The sequence below is a fragment of the Sorex fumeus genome, unplaced genomic scaffold, assembly GCF_029834395.1.
Source record: "Sorex fumeus unplaced genomic scaffold, SorFum_2.1 ptg000098l, whole genome shotgun sequence".
Lineage (NCBI taxonomy): Eukaryota > Metazoa > Chordata > Mammalia > Eulipotyphla > Soricidae > Sorex > Sorex fumeus.
This window is the reverse complement of record NW_026606155.1, coordinates 1,719,289-1,731,927: the sequence shown is the minus strand read 5'-3', so window position 1 is coordinate 1,731,927 and position 12,639 is coordinate 1,719,289.

Genomic DNA, 12,639 nt, shown 5'->3' with positions numbered 1-12,639 from the left:
GAGTCCCGCCGGCCTCGGGAGCCAGTGCGGAGCGTTCCATCAGCTCTGCTGGATGCAGGTTGCCAGCACAGTCCGATCACAAAGCGGCTCGGCCCCGTGCCCGGCAAGCGTCCTACCCCGTGCCCGGCAAGCGTCCTACCCGCGCTTCCGTCACTCCTGTCCAAGGGGATCACACCTTTAAACCCAACGGGAGCTGGGATTCCTCTCCCGACCAAACTCTATCTTGCATGTAACTCTCCCCTTCTTCCCGTAACTGGAGAGAGTGAACTCTTCAAAAGAGGGGAAAGAATTACAATTTAAAACGGCAGAAGCCACATGGGAGCCTTGTGGACAGCAGGCATGAGTCGGGGGAGTGGGGGCGACTAAAACCTCATGGGAAGGGGGGCGTTCCGGTCCGTCCTTCACGTCCTACTGAGGTCACCAGTTGCCCCACGGGAGCGGCTCTCCAGCACGGCCACGGCCCCAGAAGCACAAGGATTTAATGCAGAACCCGACAGCTTGGAGCAGAAAAGTGAACGGACTATGCGTTAATCCAGGCCATCAGGTCTGTCCGGAGGGGAAAGGGTGTTGCCCCAGTCGCCTTCTCCTCTCTGGAAAGAAAGATGGTGGCCGCATGGGAGCCTTGTGGACAGCAGGTATGAGCCGGGGGAGTGGGGGTGACTAAAGCCTCATGGGAAGGGGGGCGTTTCGGTCCGCCCTTCACGCCCTACCGAGGTCACCAGTTGCCCCCCCATGAGCGGCTCTCTAGCACGGCCACAGCCCCAGAAGCACAAGGACTTAATGCAGAACCCAGCAGCTTGGAGCAGAAAAGTGAACGGACTATGCGTTAATCCAGGCCATCATGTCTGCCCGGAGGGGAAAAGGTGTTGGTCCCTTCTGCCCTCCTCCCTCTGGAAAGAAAGATGGCGGCCACGTGGGAGCCTTGTGGACAGCAGGTATGAGTTGGGGGAGTGGGGGCGACTAAAACCTCATGGGAAGGGGGGCGTTCCGGTCCGTCCTTCATGCCCTACCGAGGTCACCAGTTGCCCCCCGCGAGCGGCTCTCCAGCACGGCCACGGCCCCAGAAGCACAAGGACTTAATGCAGAACCCGGCAGCTTGGAGCAGAAAAGTGAACGGACTATGCGTTAATCCAGGCCATCAGGTCTGTCCAGAGGGGAAAGGGTGTTGCCCCAGTCGCCTTCTCCTCTCTGGAAAGAAAGATGGCGGCCGCATGGGAGCCTTGTGGACAGCAGGTATGAGCCGGGGGAGTGGGGGTGACTAAAACCTCATGGGATGGGGGGCGTTTTGGTCCGCCCTTCACGCCCTACCGAGGCCACCAGTTGCCCCCCACTAGCGGCTCTCCAGCACGGCCACGTCTCCAGAGCACAGAAACCAATTTCTTAACTATCTGACTTTCAGTAGAAATACTTCCAGGGTCAATAAGTAAAATAGCAGAAATCCAAAACCAACATATAATTTTTGAACCCAGCTGTAGAAAGCAAATCACTTCACAATGCTTTTTCAGCATGTCTGATTTGGGGGGGGGGGGGTAAACTCTAAATAATAGTGGTGAATCTTTTATTGAAACAATGAATCTAATCAAAGCAGATAGAGTGTTAACTAGAATTCATCTGCCCCACAGGGACTGGGAGGGGTGGGGGGTGGGGTTTTATTGGGGTTCTTCATGGTAAAAAATAAGTTTTGGTAAAGGGAAATGTGTTTGATATTTGCATGACTGAGACCTAAACCTGAAAGCTTTGTAACCTTTCCCATGGTGATTCAATAAATAAATTTAAAAAAATAATAAGGTAAAGGTAAAGGTAAAGGCCCTCCCGTTGATCGTCGATTTGCTCGAGCGGGCCCAGTAACGTCTCCATTGGAGACTTTGTTGTTACTGTGTCTGGCATATCGAATACTCTCGGTAGCTTGCCGGGCTCTCCGAGAGGGGCGGAGGAATCGAACTCGGGTCGGCCATGTTGGCCGCTTGTAAGGCGAATGCCCAATGGCAGAAGTTGGCACATGCTCTCCTAAACCGGGGAACGTACCGCAGAGAAAAGTATACTAGTAAGAGCAATTCGAGTAATTAGAGACAGGGGCCAGAGGGGGACAGTACAGGGGTGAGGGAGCTTGCCTTGCATGCGACCCCACCACCCTAGATGGTCCCCGAGCCCCTCCAGGAGGGATTACTGAGTGCAGAGCACTGGGTGTGGCTCAGGAACAAAGCAAAAGAGAAAGACAACAAGAGATAGAGATGCAACTCAGTAATAACTTAGGTCTTCCATGCAGGAGGTAATCTCGTTAGGTACTTTAAATTTATCATTCTTAGTACCAAAAAGGGAAAGCTATACATAGAGTCCGGGATATAGCTCAAAGGGCTGAATGCATGTTTTACCCCTGGGTTGGATTTCCCCATGGCACTACTGGTTTGGGAGCACCACCAGAAGCCACCCCACTACCAGTACCCACCCTGGTATAGTCCGTGAGAAATGGGTGGAAGGAAGAAAAGAAAGTTCCTAAGAAACATTGTGGCTGTTTATGAAAGAGACTGAATTTCTTTGTTTTTTAAATTTTTATTAGCGAAACACCATGAGGTACAGTTGTAGACTTACAATTTTTTGTGCTTGGGTTTCGATTATACAATGATCAAATACCCATCCCTCCACCAGTGCCCATTTTCCACCACCACGGATCCCAGTATCCTTCCCCTTCCATCCCCCCCGCCCCATCCCACCCTGTCTCAGTGGCAGGGCACTCCCTTTTGTTCTCTCTCTCCTTTTGGGTGTTGTGGTCTGCAAAAGAGGCACTGAGTGGCAATAATGTTCGGTCCATAGTCTACTTTCAACATGCATCTCCCATTCCTGGGAGGATCCTCCAAACGCCCTTTATTTGGTGCTCCCTTCTCTATCTGAGCTGCCCTTTCCCTTAGAATGCCCGGCTGGCCTCTAAGCCATGGAGTAATCCTCCTGGTACTGATCTCAACTATTCTTGGGTATTAATCTCCTATTTTGTTACTTTATGTCCCCCAGATGAATGCAATCTTTCTATGTCTATCCCTCTCTTTCTGACTCATTTCGCTTAGCATGATACTTTCCATGTAGTACCACTTGTATGTAAATTTCATGACTTCATCTTTTCTAACAGCTACATAGTACTCCATTGTGTAGATGTACCAAGTTTCTTTAACCAAGGAGACTGAATTTCTTACTGAAATAGCAGCCCCAGAGGGATGACCTCAGAGCACCTGGCGTGGGGTAGGTGGGGCTCAGCCACTTGACTGACACTTTGTGGGTGGGGCTTCATCCAGGCCGGGACTATATAGCCTGGTCAGTAACCACAAGAAGTCATTCCCACGGAACTGCTCTGACATCTCAAGCAACCCCTTGTCAAGGTGAGTGGAGAGGTGGGCCCTGACATCTCAAGCAACCCCTTGTCAAGGTGAGTGGAGAGGTGGGCCCTGACATCTCAAGCAACCCCTTGTCAAGGTGAGTGGAGAGGTGGGCCCGCGGCCGGGAGTCCCCCGCTCCCGACCGGATTGATCCTGGTCCAGCGGCCAACCCCGTAGTGCACAGCTCTGGACTGGGGGCTGAGGTCTTGCCTCGGTGATGCGGGGTGCGGGACCTGACACTTCAGGGTGACTTTTGATCGACAGAAGTTGATATTGTGGGGGTGGATGCAATTTGGGCCACACCCGGCGGTACTCAGGGGTCACCCTCCCCGCCAGGGCTTGGGCGACCCTGTGCGGTGCAGGAGATTGAAACCGGTCCGGTTCGGGTGCGTGCAGCGAAGAGCCTCCTCCCCGCCATAATACCGTGAAAACCTCTGAACCGTGAGTCGCTAACCCTTAGGTTGGGGTTATCGTGGGGGGAGGGGTCATTTCCCTTTGGAACGCCTAGAGCCCTCTTAGTCCTTGGGTTTCTCCCGCAGGGCAAGGGATTGCCCCCCGCTGTACTCTCTCTCCAGCCCCCGAGTCTTCACTATTGATGGACCCTCTGACATAAACATGAGACAGAATTGTGTTCCCACTGATAGCCACAGTAGTCAGTCCCCATGTTTTGTGCTCTTCTGCCTGATGATTTGTCACTCCCTCCATTAAGAGGCGGAGTCTCGTTTCCTCCTTCCTGAGTTACTTAGGAGTTTATGCATAACCAGACCTCAGGGTACTTTATATAAAGCCAAGGACTCAATAGACTTTCTGGAACCCTGCCCACTGGGATCATGACTCTCTTGGCTGCCCTTTAGAGTTCCTGAGATAGACAGTGCTGTGACAGGGCACAATCCAGCATATGGGATGCTGGGAATCGAACCTGGGTTGGCCGCATGCAAGGCAAACGCCCTACCCGGTGTGCTATGGCTCCAGCCCTGACAATCTGCTTTCAATCTGCTTTCAAGTAGCTTGTTTACCTATGATCTGGCCCTTTGGTTACAAGTCTCCAGGACAGTCCCCAGTGCTCTTACCTCTTGATATTCATACCCATGTGTGATCTGCTCCAAAATTGTGGACAAGCAGTCAGAAATAGTACATGAGCTAAGGGCTTTTGATTTAACCCCTCAAGTAGTTGACCTTGGCACCACATATGGCCCCCAAGCACCACCATGAGAGATTCCTGAGCATAGAGCCAGTCACTGTCACTGTCACTGTCCTCCTGTTGTTCATTGATTTGCTTGAGCGGGCCCAGTAATGTCTCCACTGTGAGACTTGTTGTTACTGCGTTTGGCATATCGAATACGTCACGGGGAGCTTGCCAAGCTTTGCCATGTGGGCGAGATACTCTCGGTAGCTTGCTGGGCTCTCCGAGAGGGGCAGAGGAATTGAACTCAGGTCGTCCATATTGGCCGCTTGCAAGGCAAACGCCCTACCCACTGTGCTATCCCTCCAGAGCCAGTAGTAAACCCTAAGAACCACCTTGTTTGCACCAAAAATGAAAAAAAAAACAAAAACAACAACAACAAAAAAAACCAAAACCACAAAAATAAAATTATAGTTGAATTGGTGTGACCAATACAAGATGGCAGTTGTTTTCAACATCCAAAAAAGAAAAAAAGGTGAGTGGAGAGAGAGGAACCGGGACCTTCTGCTCAGAGGTGCTTATGCTGAGATAGGGCTTATGTTCATCTTGACCCTGAGACGGTTGAGAGTAGTTCTTTTTTGTTCCAAGGCAAACCTCAGGCTTGGGAGTGGGGAGGCTAGACAGTGGGCAGAACCCTGGAAAATCAGGAATCAAGGAAAATCATTACCCAGATGTGCCGTTGCAGATGGGGGGGGGGGGGCGGTGGCGAGGGGATGGTAGACAGGTGCGGAGAGCCGGACTCTGAGCGGCAGAGAAGTGTCTGACTCCCCAGTCCCTTACAAGTCCAGCAGGGGATTTGGGTTTCTGCGAGGGAGAGAGGCACCAGCAGCCTCTCACTGACTCTTCTCAAGCTACTTTCAGAATGTAACTGAATATTGTAGAAAACACAACAGGAAGTACTGCCCATGTCTCTCTGCAGGAGTTTCTGTCCACTGGGGCAACAAAGGAATAGCAACCTGAGGTTTGGTGGCAGGACTGGGACAGAGAGACTCTGGCTCAGACCTGCCACCAAGGGGCTGCAGGGTGACACTGGGAGGTGGGTGCTGGATGGGGCTGAGTCTGGCTCCCTCTGGGCTCCCCCGAACCTCCCATGACCTCATCCTGGCAGTCTGGTGGCCCTCTAACCTGATTAGGGTTCTGGTGGTTTCAGGACACGGAGGAGGGCACTCGGTGGGTCTCTGGGTCTCTGGTTCCATAGCTGCCACCGTTTTCTCTTCCACAGGGAATACACCGCCAGTCTCTCAAGACTCAAAGCTTCTTCAGAGACCCCAAGGACAATGAAAGGTAACTGGGCCCTGATACCCTCCTCGGACACCACCCTACACACACACACACACACACACACACACACACACACACACACAGATGCGTGCGCACACGCATTCAGAGCTCCACTTCCCAAGGTGTCAGTATAAGGACACTTCCCCAATATAATATCTACAATCACCCCCATCCCAGAATCAGAATGGGGCTCAGGGCACATGAGAGCTGAAAAGTGGGGTCCTGGGGTCCCACTTTGGTCCTGGTCATGGCCCAGAGACAGCCATACACCCTCTCTGGGCTTTGATTGGTTTGTTGCATGGGGTACATTAGGTTACTCAGAACTCCAGCGCCAAGTTTTACTGACCAGTGCTTCAGAGGCCCCTCTCCCTCTAACTCCTCACCAAAGTCTCTTGGCTCAACCTTCCTGCCAGTTGGTGCCATTGCTTTAGCTGGCCTCCCTGCCAGTTTGACTCATTGCCTGAGTTCTGATCTTTAGGTCAGGGGACAAAGTTTCGATTCTCTGATTAAACTTCTCCTGGATCACAGATTGTCCACATCCAGCGTTGACCAAAAGTCCACTTCCAGGCATGCCCTGCAGATGTGAGGCTCACTCTCGGCAATGTGGGGTATTTCTGCTCACTCCTGCAAAACAGTTGCTCTTCCTCTAAGCTACATCCCTGCCTCTGTCGCGTCCATTTTAAAAATCGTTTGGTTTTTATGACTGAATTGAAGGAATTCTTCATGAATTCAAACTATTAATCCCTTATGAGGTATATCATGTGTTGACATTTTCTCCCAATTCCTGAGTCCCTGCTAACCCTGTGGATTGTCTCTCAGTTGGTTCCGGCTGCTGTAACAAAATGCCATCAGCTTATTTATAAACAATAGAATTGTATATATCATGTTCTGGAGATTAGAAAGTTGAAGATCAAAGTACAAGGGGGTAATTCTCAGGCTGGAGAGATAGTGCAGTGGGTAGGGGTCTTGCCTTGCATGTGACCAATCCAAGATTGATCACTAGAACCCCCAATGGTTCCCCAAGCCTAGTCAGGAATGATCTCTGAGCAGAGCCAGGAGCAAGCTCAGAGTCCCATCAGGCAAGGCTAAAACAAACAAACAAACAAACAAGGAGTACAAATTGGGGTGCGGGGTGGAGGGGGCATGTGCAGGAGTAATAGTATAACAGGTAGGGTGTCTGCCTTGCATGTGACCAACCCACCCGGGTTCTATCCCTGGCATCCCTGAGCGCTGCCAGGAGTAATTCCTGAGTGCAGAGCCAGGAGTAAACCCTGAGCACTGCCGGGTGTGACTCAAAAAGAAAAAAAAATGTACAAGGGGATCACTGTGAGAATGACTTTCTTATATTCTAAAATCTTATATCAGAGGTGGGGAACACTCTGTCCATGGGGTGCTTAAAGTCCTTTAAATCATGTGGTCTGGCCTGGTGCATGGTAGGACACACGTTTACTTCTTAATGGCTGTCCATGGCCCTTCTGCCTGTATTGTGTGGCCTGAGAATGATGTCACATACATCAAAATGACCCCCGGAAGAAAGAAGTTACTCCACCTAGCCCTCCATGGCAGAAGGAGCAGGGACACCTTTGAAGTTTCTTTTAAAAGGGCAATAATCCCTGGGCTGGAGCGATAGTATAGTGGGTGAGGCATTTGCCTTGCATGCAGCCGATCTGGGTTCGATCTCTGGCATCCTATATGGTCCCCCAAGCACCGCCAGGAGTAATTAATTCCTGAGTGCAGAGTCAAGGGTAACTCCTGAGCATCACTGGGTTACTTTTTGATGACCCGAAAAGCAAATAAACAAACAAAAATGTTTTTTTAAAAAAGGGGCACTAATCCCAGTCATGAGGGATCTGGCCTCGCAACTGAACTGACCTTCCAATCTCACCTCATGCCATCACACTGACTTTTGAGGGGACAGAAACATGCAGACCAGAGTGTCCTTGCAGGCAGCAGGGTGCGCTGTTGGCCATGTCTCCCTCTTGGAGCCTGTGCCTAACATTGACAAAGGCAGCAGCAAAGGACCTGAAAATATTCCTAGCGTTGGTGTTGATCTGAGCAAAGGAAACAGACAGTTATGATTATAACACAAATTTGTAACACAAATGATACAATCTGGAGCATTCTATGGCAGTCTAATAAAATCCAGAGATAAAGGACAGAAGCTTCTCAAAACCTTTGTTACTTTTTTTTTTTTTTTCGGCAGGGGGGTGGCATGTCTCCAAATTTCACCCAAGGGAATTGGGGGCCATTCTTGGTGATTCTTAGTCAACCCAGGAAAGTGGTTCGAAGCAGTGATGTTTGAGCCCTGCAGCACTCAGAATCCCCCAAGCCATCCTGAAGTGCTTGTGGGCTTGGGGTGTGTGTGTTGGGCGGGAGGATGTGACATATGGTGTCAGAGATAAACCAGAGTCAGGGCATGTACCCTAACTCCTAAACCAGCTTCCTGGAAGTTTACTTTTTTAAGGGAAAGGAGGGATTTGGGAGAGGCCGCTGTAAAGGAAAATGCATTCAAGGAGAGAGAGGTGATTCTGTGTCTCTTCACCTGGCCTACAGCGCTGGTTTATTTATTTATTTTTAATTAAAAGAATTTTTTTTTAAATTTTGGGCCATATCCAGCAGTTTCAGTGATGCGTCAGTCTCGGCTGAGCGTCCGGAAAGCGTCCTGGAGCTTAATTTGATTCCACTGTTCTTCCTGCATTAACTTACGCCTCAGAGACCTGGGCCCTACAAAAACAGGATCAGAACGCTATTCAGGTCTCCCAAAGAGGAATTCAAAGAGCTATGCTGGGAGTATAACATTTCACTCAAATGAGAGAAAGAATCCAGAGTTCTGACCTCCATCAACGATCAAGAATCAGAGACGCTGTTTCGGTTGCCAAGGCATCAAAAATCAGATGGGCTGGTCACGTAATGAGATTTGGAGATGACCGCTGAACTAGAGCCGTTTTACCGACTGGATTCCACGGGATGTCAAAAGACCGTGTGGCCGCCCAGCTACTACATGGTCAGACTTCTTCATCAAAATTCTGAACGATCAGTTTGAGGCTCTTCGTGTTCTTAGAACGAACAGACGCCATTGGGCTACACTAGCACACGACAGGGACGAATGGAGACGTTACTGGCACCCGCTCGAGCAAATCGATGATTAACGGGAAGTCAAGTGATCAAGTGATCAAGTGATCCAGCAGTACTCAGGGGCTTATTCCTGGCAGTACTCGGGGGACCATATGGGGTGTTGGGAAATCAAACCTGGATTGGTCACATGCAAGTTCGTACTATATCTCTGACCCTCTACAGCCCCCAAAGTCTCAGACTTTCCTTTACATGGGCACACTCTGAGTCTCTGAGAAAATAAGCACCAAGTTGTAGTAATTTGTTACAGCAGTCAGATATGGAGTGTGACTATAAAAGTTCAGAAGAAACTTTGGTTAGAGCCAGAATCTCTAAACGGAGGATGTGGGGTTCTGTAGGGGAGGTCACTAATAGGGAATGGGAAAGGGTTTGTTCATGACAAAGTGAAGGGCAACAGTATCCAGTAGAACTTTCTGGATGATAGGCATGTTTCCCATGGCTGCGCGTGGGGTAGCCCATGTGATAATGACCACTGTTGATGTCCTAGGATAGCTAAAGAGAATTTTCAACTTTGTTTCCTTGAAATTTATGCTTTCATGGACCACACATGACTAACTGCTACCACGGCGGAAGGCTGAGACTTACAGTGTGTCCCCGTGAAGGGAAGTCTGAGACTTATTTATTTATTTATTTATTTATTTTTAAAATTTGTATTAGTGAGACATCATAAGGTACAGTTGTAGACTTACAAATTTTTGTGCTTGGGTTTCAATTATACAATGATCAAATACCCATCCCTCCACCAGTGCCCATTTCCCACCACCACGAATCCCAGTATCCCTCCCACCCTCCCGTCCCCCCCATCCCACCCTGCCTCTGTGGCAGGGCACCCTCCAAGCCTGAAGTCTGAGACTTTAGTGAGTGGCCAGTGTGTTGGAACGTCACCTGTGCAGGAAGTGAAATCATCAGGGACAGGAGGGAGAGAAGGAGCAACGGAGAGAGAGCAGATGAGGAGCTGAAGTTTCCACTCAGGGTGGCAGGGGCCACTCTGTGCTCCATCTTTGGGACCGGAAACGTGGCACCTCTTCTTGCTGGAAGGACACATCTGGGTCCAGGGGCCAGGGTAGGCACTGCAGATTGAATAGCTGGAAAAGGCATAGAACAGAGAAACCAAATTGACACAGAATCAAAAAGATTAGGGTGTATCTTATTAGCTTTGGCTTTCACTTAAAAAAGAAAAAAGTGCGCAGGGTTGAAGGGCAGTGTGCGACCTTTTCCATGCCCTTCCCTACTGGAGCATGATGCAAGAAATGAGACTTTTCTGAAAAAGCAGGGAGAGGCCATACAAAGACTGTTCTCTCCTCTGAATCCAACTTTAGAGTCACTTTCTCTCTGTGAGAAGAGAGGGGTGTGGGGAACCGGGGAGGGGCTCACAGATGTGCTTTGTTTGCCCCTAGGTATGATTGCTGCCGGTGTGGTCGGAGGAGGTGAGTCCTGAGGGGAGCAGGTCTCCACTGGACCTGGGCCCTGGGCTGTCTAGACCCTATACGGGAGGGCAGGGAGTGGGCAGAGTTGGGAGAGCCCAGGTTACTGCCCCTGAGACATAGGACCCCGCATGCAGCCCCTGAGGTTCAGGGCTAGTCACTGACCCATGGAGCCTGAACTCCTCCTGGAGGGTCCAGGATGTGTCCGATCTGCTATAACCCGAGTGGCTCGTCCCTGATCCAGGTGTTGCAGACATAGTTAGACCAGAGATCTGAAAGCAGCAGAAATGCAACACTCGGACGTATGTGACCCTGGTCCAGGTGTCAGAGCTCAGCGGCTGCTCTGCTGGGCCTGGTGTGATGCCCTCTGATGGCCCACCAGGGGGTGGCAGGTGGCCATGGGGCCAGGCACAGAGGGCAAAGTCCCCCATCCCACCCAGAAGAGCAGCTGCCCCCTGTCCTCTGTGCTTTGGGCTTGGGGAGATGCGGGGACCACACAGCGGCCCACAGGGTTAGTGTCAGGGGACGAGAGAGGGCAGGGGAGAAACCTGACAGGCCAGGCTGGAAGCCACTTGCCCTGGGCCTCCACTCAGGCCCCTGGTCCCTGTCCTTTCCCTTTTGGGGGTCCCTACCCTTCCCCTTTTGGGGGTCCTTGCCCTTCCCCTGTTGGACACGGTCCTTCCCTTCCACACTCATGGGAGCCCAGTGACCCCCTCTCAGCCCCAGGATCAATCAGGCCATCTGGGGGCTTTCCAAGTCAACCCTTCTCCTGTCCCCACAGTGGCGGCAGTGGCGGCCGTGCCCATGGCCCTGGGCGCCGTGGGCTTCACCGGGACCGGCATCACCACTTCATCCCTGGCAGCCAAGATGTTGTCCACTGCGGCTGTTGCCAATGGGGGCGGGGTGGCTGCAGGAAGCCTGGTGGCCACTCTTCAGTCAGTGGGTGGGTGTCTATGCAAGAAGAGGGGGGAGGTAGGGGGTGCCAGCAGGGGCTGAGGCTAGAGGTCAGCCCAGTTTGGGGCTAAGCCCCGGGCAGCCTGTGCTCTCCCCCAGTTCCAGGACCTTTGTCCTCCCTCCATGTCCCTGTTCCATGTGGAGGGGGTGGAGGGACAGGACACCCAGGACACCTGCCTCCCAGGAACACCACACCCCTGGGCAGCGCCCCTGTCCCTGGGTGGGGGAAGTGGCGTGAGACTAACAAACGAGGGCAGTGGGAGAGATAGAGCCACGGCCGCTGTGTGCTGTGCCCCTTTTTTGAGTTTACACACAGTTACCACTCTCCCCCATCAGTGCTCCTTCAACCCCACTTGCTCACCTCAATTCTGTTGTCAGAGTCCTAGGGTTTGCTCTCACTGCATGCAACCCATTCCCTGTCTTTGTTTCTTCACATTGGTGAGGTCCTCTGGCATCCGTCCTTCCTCGGATTTATTTAACTCACATGACCCCCTCTACAGTCATCCAAGTTGTGGCAAAGGGCGAGATTTCATCTTTTCTCATAGCTGAGCGGATTCCCTTGTTTATATGTTGAATCACAATCTCTTTCTCCACTCATCGGCCTTTGCACATTTGGGTTGTTTCCATCATTTGAGCTTATAGATAAGCTCAGCAGAAAAGTTACATATAGATTATATGATAACGTTGGTTTGCCCTTCCTCCCAGGCCTCTGGGAGCTTGTGTTTGTTGATTGCCCCCAAACCTATCAATGACCTTTGTCTCCTGATCAGACTCTGATTTGTAAATATTGTTTTTCTCTTCTCCTCAGTGTCCTTCGCATGGTTATTATTTCAGAGCAATTGCTTTTTGTATGGATGCAGGAAGACAGTTAAAAAGACAAGCCTATGGCTTGGGAGTTGATTGACTCCAGATAATATACCTCCTGGATATCTGCTCTCTCTACTTAAGCCTCAGTTGCCCTTACTTCCTAGATCCCCAAAAGCAGGGTCCCGAAGAGGGACTGGATGGGCCCAAGGCAAGCGGTGAACTATGAGCTACCCTGGCATCGAAATGGGCCTGGCCAAAGTGCCATAGTGCTTAACTATAAGTTAAGAGCTTGGTCATGGACAAATTCTGTTTGATCATTGTATGATTGAAACTCAAACATGAAAGCTTTGTAACTGTATCTCACAGTGATTCAATAAAAAAAAAATGTGGCCAAGCCAGATTCAGTCCTCAGCACCCCATTTGGCTCCCCAACCCCGAAGTGATCCCTGAGGACAGAGCCAGAAGTAAGCCCTAAGCACAGCCAGGTGTCTTC